This window comes from Ruditapes philippinarum, unplaced genomic scaffold (genome assembly GCF_026571515.1).
Source record: "Ruditapes philippinarum isolate M1 unplaced genomic scaffold, ASM2657151v2 ctg8959_1_1_1_1, whole genome shotgun sequence".
NCBI lineage: Eukaryota > Metazoa > Mollusca > Bivalvia > Venerida > Veneridae > Ruditapes > Ruditapes philippinarum.
Window position 1 is genome coordinate 17,892 of NW_026865563.1, and position 10,145 is coordinate 28,036.

Consider the following 10,145-nt stretch of genomic DNA (forward strand, 5'->3'; position numbering starts at 1 on the left):
AAACAAGAGGGCCATGATGGCCCCAAGAGGGCCATGATGGCCCTGAGGTCGCTCACCTGTATATAGCCCCCCCCCCCAACATTGCAGGGCCAATTTAACCCAAGGGCTTTTATTTGCACAAACTTGGTAGACACCCATAAGAAGATGTTTCATGCTAAACATCTAAGCTCTAGCTCATTGGGCTTTTTAAAAGAAGATTTTTTTTATGTTTTTACTATCATAACACATATAGTTAAAAACAATGACACCCCTGGGGCCGGGCCAGTTTTGACCCCAGGGCTTTTATTTGAACAAACTTTGTAGACACTTACTAGAAGATGTTTCATGCTTAATATCTAAACTCTAGCTATTTGGGTTTTTTCAAAGAAGATTTTAAGTTTTTGCTATACACATATAAAGAAAATCAATGACCCCCGGGGCGGGGCCAATTTTGACCCCAGGTCTTTTATTTGAACAAACTTTGTAGACACTCACTAAAAGATGTTTCATGCTTAATATCTTAACTCTAGCTATTTGGGTTTTTTCAAAGAAGATTTTTTAAGTTTTTGCTATACATATATAAGAAAAATCAATGACCCCCGGGCGGTGCCAATTTTGACCCCAGGGCTTTTATTTGAACAAACTTGGTAGACACCTATTAGAACATGTTTGATGCTAAATATCTTAGCCATAGCTCTTTGAGTTCTTTAAAAGAAGCTTTTTTAAGTTTTAATTATATGCATATAGGGAAAATCAATGACCCCCCGGGGCGGGGCCAATTTTGACCCCAGGGCTTTTATTTGAACAAACTTGGTAGACACTTATTAGAACATGTTTCATGCTAAATATCTTAGCTCTAACTCTTTTGGTTCTTTAAAAGAAGATTTTTTAAGTTTTTACTATATGCATATAGGGAAAATCAATGACCCCCTGGGGTGGGGCCAATTTTGACCCCAGGGCTTTTATTTGAACAAACTTGGTAGACACCTATTAGAACATGTTTGATGCTCAATATCTTAGCCATAGCTCTATGAGTTCTTTAAAAGAAGATTTTTTAAGTTTTTACTATATGCATATAGGATCAATGACCCCCCGGGGCGGGGCCAATTTTGATCCCAGGGCTTTTATTTGAACAAAATTGGTAGACATCCATTAGAACATGTTTCATGCTAAATATCTTAGCTCTAGCTCTTTGGGTTCTTTAAAAGAAGATTTTTTAAGTTTTTACTATATGCATATAGGGAAAATCAATGACCCCCCGAGGCGGGGCCAATTTTGACCCCAGGGCTTTTATTTGAACAAACTTGGTAGACACCCACTAGAAGATGTTTCATGCCAAATATCTAAGCTCTAGCTCTTATGGTATTTTAAAAGAAGATATTTAAAAAATTTTCTTTTGGTTGCCATGGCAACCAGAGTTCTGCATGGAATTAAATTCTTTGAACAATTTTTAAAGGTGACCACCAAAGGAACATTCCTGTGAAGTTTGGATGAAATTGGCTTAGTGGTTTATGAGGAGATGTCATTTAAAGTAAAAGTTTACGGACGGACGACGGACGGACGGACGCCGGACCAAAAGCGATCACAAAAGCTCACCCTGTCACTTTGTGACAAGTGAGCTAAAAAGAGGTCAAAATATGCAAAATTAGCTCTTAATGCGTTAGTAACACAGTAGAAATTATTGTGATAAATACTGCAAAACAAGTCATTAATCACAAATAACATGTAAATTATTTCTTGAATATTGAATCTTTTACTTTTCTTAAAATTTTAGTAGATTTTTTTCAAGTTCGATTTTCTTGATATATTTTGGCTTAATATATCACGAGGCATGCAGCTTTAAAAACTTTACTCTCAACATATTCAGCAATCAGAACTCGGCTATTACTAAATAATTACTTATCCAAAGTTAGACAGAAATATCCAAGAAGATTATAACGATTGCAATTATTTGGTGAATTCGTTTAAGTGTTGTTTTTTTTTTTCGAGAAAACAAGTGCAATTTATTGTACTGTAATACAAAATTTAAAGTGTATTCCAAGAAAACAATTGCATTATATATTATTGTGATACAAAATTTAATGCCTATTCCGAGAAATCAATTATGCATTATATTGTATTGCAATACAAAATTGAATGTGTCTTCCGAGAAAACAAGTGCATTATATAGTACATGTATTGTAAATACAAAATTTAATGTAGTATAATGATATCTGTAGTGTACATTTTGACCGTTAAAGGGGATTGGTCTACAATGGCCACAGTTTCCTTAAAGAGTATAAATGAGCCGCGTCACGACAAAACCAACAGTAATGGGTTTGCGACCAGCATGGATCCAGACCAGCCTGCGCATCCGCGCAGTCTGATCAGGATCCATGCTGTTCGCTTATCAACCCTATTACAAGTGGAGAAACTGACAGCGAACAGCAATAGATCCTGATCAGACTGCGCGGATGCGCTGGCTGGTCTGGATCCATGCTGGTCGCAAACCCATTATGTTGGTTTTGTCGTGACGCGGCTCATATATATATGTAATTCTTTCATGGTTTGCTGTTACATGTATGTCTGATACTTAAAATTATGAATGTAATTATTTATGGTATAACAGACCTTCCATTATTGACCAATTCTCTTTAAAATAAAACTTTAACCATAACATCCCTGACAATAATGCTATTTTTAGACGGTGTCTAAAAGGAGCTAGGGAGCAGTGTGACCATCTGTGTTGAGTCCTAGGTGTAACTCAATTGCTAGTGCAGCCTCATTGTATTTAAGTTTATGTTTGTCCACTCATAGTGTCTTGATTTTTATACATTGTACAAGAGAAATAAATGATTGTTTGTTTGATTTCTTTGGGTTTTATGTCACACCGACACAGTATAATTGGTCATATGGCGACGTTCCAGCTTAACTGGTGGACGAAGACCTCAGGTGCCCTTCCGTGCATTATTTTAGGGACGATGGGCACCCGAGTAGAACATGCAACTGCCATTCCTTAAGCTAGCTGGATAGAATATTAAATGGACTTTGACTTTTGATAATATTACTATAGTAATCTACTTATTTAAACTAACTGAATTAATAGTTATATACACATTGCTAATTATATAAAAATGCCTGTAAAAGGAGGCAAATATGTTCAAGCTCGAAAGGGATGTTATAATTATAACCGCAATTACTAACTACTTAAAAAGTTTGGTATTTATATATATATATATATAGAAAAAAAAGTTCCTTAGTGAAAGTATTTTTTTTTTTTTTTTGATATTTAATACATTCTAATTGCTTAACAAGACTTTCAATTAGTTTAGTTAAATTAAGTTTCCTTAAAAGCCACATCATATTTGATAAACAACTCGAAGGGGTTTTTGTCACAAAAACCACGATGAAAGTACATGCAAAACCATAATTATATCTCACACGTAATTTATGTTTTCTAAGGATGGGTTAGCAGCATGTATCATTTCTTTCATGCATCAACAAGTACACCACTTCAATTACTTATCTTAACACGACCCACATTTTCCCTATTGAAAATTAAAGGACCAAAAGTGTGTGTTAGAATCGAAATAATATATCCCAAACTATGATTTTATCGCTCAATAAAATCACTGTTTTCACTTCGGATGCGAGGAATTATATCACGAGGGCTTACCCCGAGTGAAATAATAATGTGCTTCTTAACGACATGTTGTTGATGTCGTGTTAGAATCGAAATAATAAATCCAAATCGGTGATTTTATCACTTGATAACATCACTGTTGTTAGAATCGAAATAATAAATCCAAATCGGTGATTTTATCACTTGATAACATCACTGTTTGTCATTCAGATGTGCATCATAAATATATCACTTGGGCTACGCCCTCATATGATTCCTCGCATCCGAACTCCAAACAGTGATGTTATTGAGTGAATAAATAAAATCACTGTTTGGGATTAAAAAAATTTTTTTTAATAAAGTGTTTTACTGAATCTGAAAAGCTTCTTGGAGTTCAAGTTGACAATTGTCTAACGTTGAAACTTCAAATTGAACAAAAAATAAAGAAATGCAATTATAGTAATCTCTATATTCATGTACGGTTAAAACAATATCTCAGTTTACATGCCAGGAAACTTTTCTACAATGACTATATTATTATATAGACTATTGCTGTTCAATTTGGGGAAATTGCTCAAATGAACTTCTTGAGAGAATGCTAAAATTTCAGAAAACAAACAGTTCAAATTATTCTAGATAAAGCTGCAGATGCACTATCTGACCCTATTTTCAAAGAATTAAGATGGCTACAAAAAGGCTATCCAAATGTACAAATCATTACATGAAGAAAACTCACCATGCTACATAAAAGGAAAATTTCAAATTTATATACATATACATACATGTATATAATGCACTAGCACTGTACCATGTATCAATAAAGAAACTGATGTTACTAGTATTTATTTAAAGGCACATTATGCCTTAGAAACAAGTAAATGGTTAATTCTTTAGAAAGTACAAAATATGACTAAGACACTTATCACCTGAAAAAGCTAAATGTGAAATAATTTAAAAGCAGAAAATTGTAAACAAAGTACATGTAGCATAGTAACCCTTTACCTCATATATACGAAACAATGCACTTTCGACCCCCCCCCCTTCTTTAAGGCCTCAAATAGTGGAAAAATATCCTGTTTGGGCCCCAAACACATGTTTTCATTTGAGAACCCCCCAACCAAAAGATACATCAGGGGGTTGCCAGAAGGGGGATGTGCCCCCTTCTGTTTGGGAGGTTTGAAGGGGGGTCGTAGTCCCCCTCATAGACAGGAAAATTTTGGAATTGTTAGAGGCTAAAATTGACCCAAGATCGATCATAAGGTAATGTGTAACCAACGCTGAAAAGCATTTGACTCTATCTCAATCCATTGAGAAATTGCAGCACTTTGAAATCAATTTTGATGGAAAAAATTCACACAAAATAGTGATTTTTGGCAATTTTGAGATGTCCCCTCGTTGCCATGGTAACAGGAAATTTAAGCCCGAGCATGTTGTTACAAAGGCAGTGATCCAGTCAACATTGGTGCAATGTTTGATTAGTATTGAAGCAGTTTTTATAGTTTTATAGCAATTTGAACATGTAACGGGAGACTTTTCCATGAAAACAGCCATTTTTTTACAAAATGCTCATGAAGTAATGTGTTGAACAGTATAACTGTAGTCTGTACTAATTGCCAAAACACAACAAAATAAAACAAGAGCCATCGCTGGGCAGGGGCAATGCTCAACTTTTTTTCTTTTTCTAAAAGCGAACAAGTCTTTAAAAAAGAGGGCCATGATGGCCCTGAAGTCGCTCACCTGTATATAGCATCCTCCCCGCCCCCCGGCAGGGCCAATTTTAACCCAAGGGCTTTTATTTGAACAAACTTGGTAGATACCCATAAGATGTTTCATGCTAAACATTTAAGCTCTAGCTCATTCTAGGGTTTCTTAAAAGAAGGTTTTTTAAGTTTTTACTATACACATATAGTTAATAAATGACACCCGTGGATCGGGGCCAGTTTTGACCCCAGGGCTTTTTTTTTAACAAACTTTATAGACACTTACTAGAAGATGTTTCATGCTTAATATCTAAACTCTAGCTATTTGGGTTTTTTCAAAGAAGATTTTTAAGTTTTTGCTATACACATTTTAGGAAAATCAATGACCCCAGGGGCGGGCCAATTTTGACACCAGGGCTTCTTATTTGAACATACTTGGTAGACACCCATTAGAACATGTTTCATGCTAAATTTCTTAGCTCTAGCTCTTTGAGTTCTTTAAAAGAAGATTTTTTTTTAAATTTTTACTATATGCATATAAGGAAAATCAATGATCCCCTGGGGCGGGGCCAATTTTGAAAAGTTTTTCTTTCGGTTGCCATGGCAACCAGAGTTTCTGCATGGAATTAAATTCTTTGAACAATTTTTAAAGGTGAACCACCAAAGGAACATTCCTGTGAAGTTTGGATGAAATTGGCTTAGAACTTTATGAGGAGATGTCATTTTAAAGTAAAAAGTTTATGGACGGACGGACGAACTTCGGACGGACGACGGACGGACGGACGAAAAGCGATCACAAAAAAAGCTCACCCTGTCACTTTGTGGGCAGGTTTAAACCCAAAAAATGGCGCGTCAAAGAAAAAAGGCCCGGGGGGTTTCATTTTGTTTTACCAAAAAAATCCCTGAGGTTGGGGGGTGTTTACAAAAAAAATGTTTAAAACCTTTTCCAAATTTTTTTTAAAAATTTAACCCCAAAGTTTGGTAAAAAGGAATGTGGATTTAAGGGGAAAAGAAAAATGAAATCAAAAAAAAGGTTTTGGGGACCCTTTTTTGAGTGGATGTAAATAAAAAAAAGAGGTTGGGGGTTTAAGGGAGTTGCTGAGAAAAATGTTACGAAAAATTTTCCCACCAATTGGACCATTAATGCTGAAAAATTTTAACATAGTTGATTAAAAAAGGAAGTGGCCCAATTTTAGGGGAAGGGGCCCCCGGAATTTGAATTTTCCCCAGTGGGACCCAAAAAATTTTTCAAAAGCTGGAAAATTTCCAAAAAATCAAGAGGGTGTGATTTTAGTGTTTGGAAAAAAACCCTTGTTAAAAAAAAAATTTTCCTTGCCCTTGACCAAAATTTAAAGGTTTGAAAAATTTAAAATAAGTTTTTGGGAAAAAAGGAAGTTTAATTTAAAAGGGACAGACCTAAAAACCCAAATTTTAAAACCCCCCCATGGGACCAAAGTGTTTTATGCTGGTTTTTTACCCAAATTTTTAAAAAAAGGGTTTGAAAAGAAAAATTTTTTGAGAAAAATGTTACCGAAAATTTCCTTTCCAAATTTGACCATTAATGTTTAAAAATTTTAACTTTGTCGATAAAACGGAAAATTTGGGTGAGCGACAAACCTGAATTAACAAACCCAAAAAGGTATGGGGGCCATGTGTTTTTATGGGTGTATTTGCCCAAAAAATCAAGGGAAACGTGATAAAGTAGTTGCTTGAGAAAAACTGTTTACGAAAATTTCCTAACCATTGACCCATTAATGCTTGAAAAATTTAACTAAGTGATAAACAGGAAGTTGATGAGCGACAGACCTGAAAATCAAATCCCACCGGTATGGGACCATGTGTTGATTGCTGTAATGCCAAATATCAAGAAGCTGTGGGATAAGTAGTTGCTGAGAAAACTTGTTACGAAAGTTTTTCCCCGCCCGCCCGCGCCCACCTTGCAAAATTTAACTAAGTCGATAAAACAAAGGAAGTGGATGAGCGACAGACCTGAAATCAAATCCCACTGTATGGGAACCATGTGTGATTGCTGTATGCCAAAAATATCAAGAAGCTGTCATGAGTAGTTTGCTGAGAAAAAACTTGTTTACGAAAATTTCCTACCATTGACCATTAAATGCTCTGAAAATTTAACTAGTCATTAAACAGGAAGTGGATGAGCGACAAAGGACCTGAAATCAAATTTCCCAACAGTTTATGGGACAATGTGTTTGATGCTGTAATACCAAATATCCCAAGAGGCTGTGAAAGTAGTTGCTGAGGGAAAACTGTTTTACGAAAGTTTTTCCCCGCCCCACCCGCCGCCCACCTGAAAATTTTAACTAAGTCGATAAACAGGAAGGTTATGAGCGACAGACCTAAAATCAAATCCCACGGTTATGGGATTTTATTGTGTTGATGCCTTGGATATACAAATTATCAAGAGGCTGTGATAAGTAGTTGCTGAGAAAACTGTTACAAAAGTTTTTCCCCCGCCCGCCCGCCGCCCGGACATTCACCATACTATAACCCAGGGTTTGCACCAGTTGGCAACACGGCCAAAATTTAAGAGTGCATCAGCAGCAGTTTCTGTAGCACTGACTTCTTATCCCAAAAGATTTATCATTCCAAAGAAGTTTAGGGTTCCCTAGCTTTTTTTACTTTAAAACAAAAATAACCCCTAGAAAATTTTTAAAAAAGGGCCCAATTTAACCAACCAAAAAATTAAAAATTTTTAGAGTACTGGTTCTTTTTGGGACTTTCAAATTTTTTCTTAATTAAGGGGTCTTTCATTTAAATTGGGGAATTTTTTTCCTAGGTTTTTTTTTACTTTAGGAGAAATTTTCCTGGACAAAAATTTAAAATTTTGAAAAAATTAAAAAAAGGGCAAAAAACTTTAAAAAATTAAGAAAAAGCAGGGGTTCCAGTTCTTTGTTTCCCCCTTTTCACTTTTTCCTTTTTAATGAGAAATTAAACAAAATTCAAAATGAAAATTTATTTACCCTTTTAACTTTAAGGGGAAAAGGCCCGGAAAAAAATAAAGTATTTAAAAATTAACAAAGGGCAATAACTCCCAAAAAATGAAGGAAATGAAGGAAGTACGGTTCTTGTGCACTGCACTTCTTCTTAATGAGATCTATCATCAAATTTGAATTTATGTCCATAGCTTTTATACTTTAGGAGAAATGGCCTGGACAAAAATAAAGTATGAAAATTAACAAAGGGCAATAACTCAAAAATTAAGAAATGCAGAGTACCAGTTCTTGTGCACTGCACTCCTTCTTAATGAGATCTATCATCAAATGAATTTATGTCCATAGCTTTTATACTTTAGGAGAAATGGCCTGGACAAAAATAAAGTATGAAAATTAACAAAGGGCAATAACTCAAAAATGAAGAAATGAAGAGTACCGGTTCTTGTGCACTGCACTTCTTCTTAATGAGATTTATCATCCAATAAAGTTGTAAGTCCATAGCTTTTTTTATATTTTTAGGAGAAATGGCCAGGACAAAAAATAAAGTATGAAAAATTAACAAGGGCAATAACTCAAAAAAATTTAAAAATTGCAGAGTTTTTTTGTTTTTGTGCACTGCACTTCTCCTTAAATGAGATTTCTATTCCATCCTTATGAAGTTTCAATGTCCATAGCTTTTATATTTTAGGAGAAAATGGCCCGAACCCAAAAACTTTATTAGTATTTTGAAAATTAACAAAAGGGCATAACTAAAAAATATAAAGAGTGCAGAGTACCGGTTTTTGCTGCACTGCACTTCAGGTTCAATATAAAAGCATGCATACCAAGTTTGAAGTCAATCTGACTTTTAAAATGACTGGCTTACGATCCGCTACAATTTTAACGGGGACGCCGAAGCCGACAACGATGCCAACAAAAAAGTAACCCCTATATTGTTTGCCCTTTTTCTAGGCGACACAAAAAAAACTTTGGGAACTATTTAACAGTACAAAAATCTTAGTCTTAGTTATAATAAAGTTATACTTTCTGTTTTTTAAATGTAGTGAGTGTCCCTTTCTATTTCCCTTATATTTAAAATACTTAACTTGTTTTAACAAAATAACAGCACAATATGAAATTCACTTATTTCATTCAGCATATTCTATTAAAAATTATATATATTTAATTAACATAACTGGTAAACAAATTAACCTTTTTTCTACATTCGTATTTTATGGGAAAATTTTGTTTTTGAAGTGAACATCTTTTAAAGGGAAAATTATAGAATAAAGGGTCGAAATGTCCGGGCATTTTAAGGGGTCTAAGTTTTCTAAGGGGTTTTAAGTGACATGGGTCGAGAATTTTTTAGGGGGCGAGGGGTCAAGACTCCCCTTTATTTGAACAATCTTTGGGGGAAAATTTATTAGAAAATGTTTTTTATGCCAAATATCCCCAAACTTTTAGCCATTTTTGGATTTTCCCCAAAAGATTTTTTTTAAATTTTTTCTATATACATTTAAAAATTTTAAAAAAAAATCAATGACACCTGGGGCCGAGCCAATTTTGTCCCTAGGGCTTTTATTTGAAACAAACTTGGTAGACATCCCCTAGAAGATTTTTCATGCCCAAAAATCTAAAACTCTACCAAATTTCCCCTTTTTTACAAAAAAAAATTTTTTTAAGGGTTTTTGGGAAAAAAAACTTTTTGGTTGCCATTTGGGAACCAAGTTTTTTTGGAATTTAATTTTGTTTTGAAAAGTCATGGGAAAGGGAAAATCCCCGCAAAATTTTTAACAAAATTTGGCTTTAGGAAAACTTGTTTAAAGAAACTGTTGACGCAAGGACTGACGGACAATGGACGATGGACAATCGGTCACCACAAAAGCTCATCCTGAGGACATTGTCCTCAGGTGAGCTAATAAGTAGGAAGGC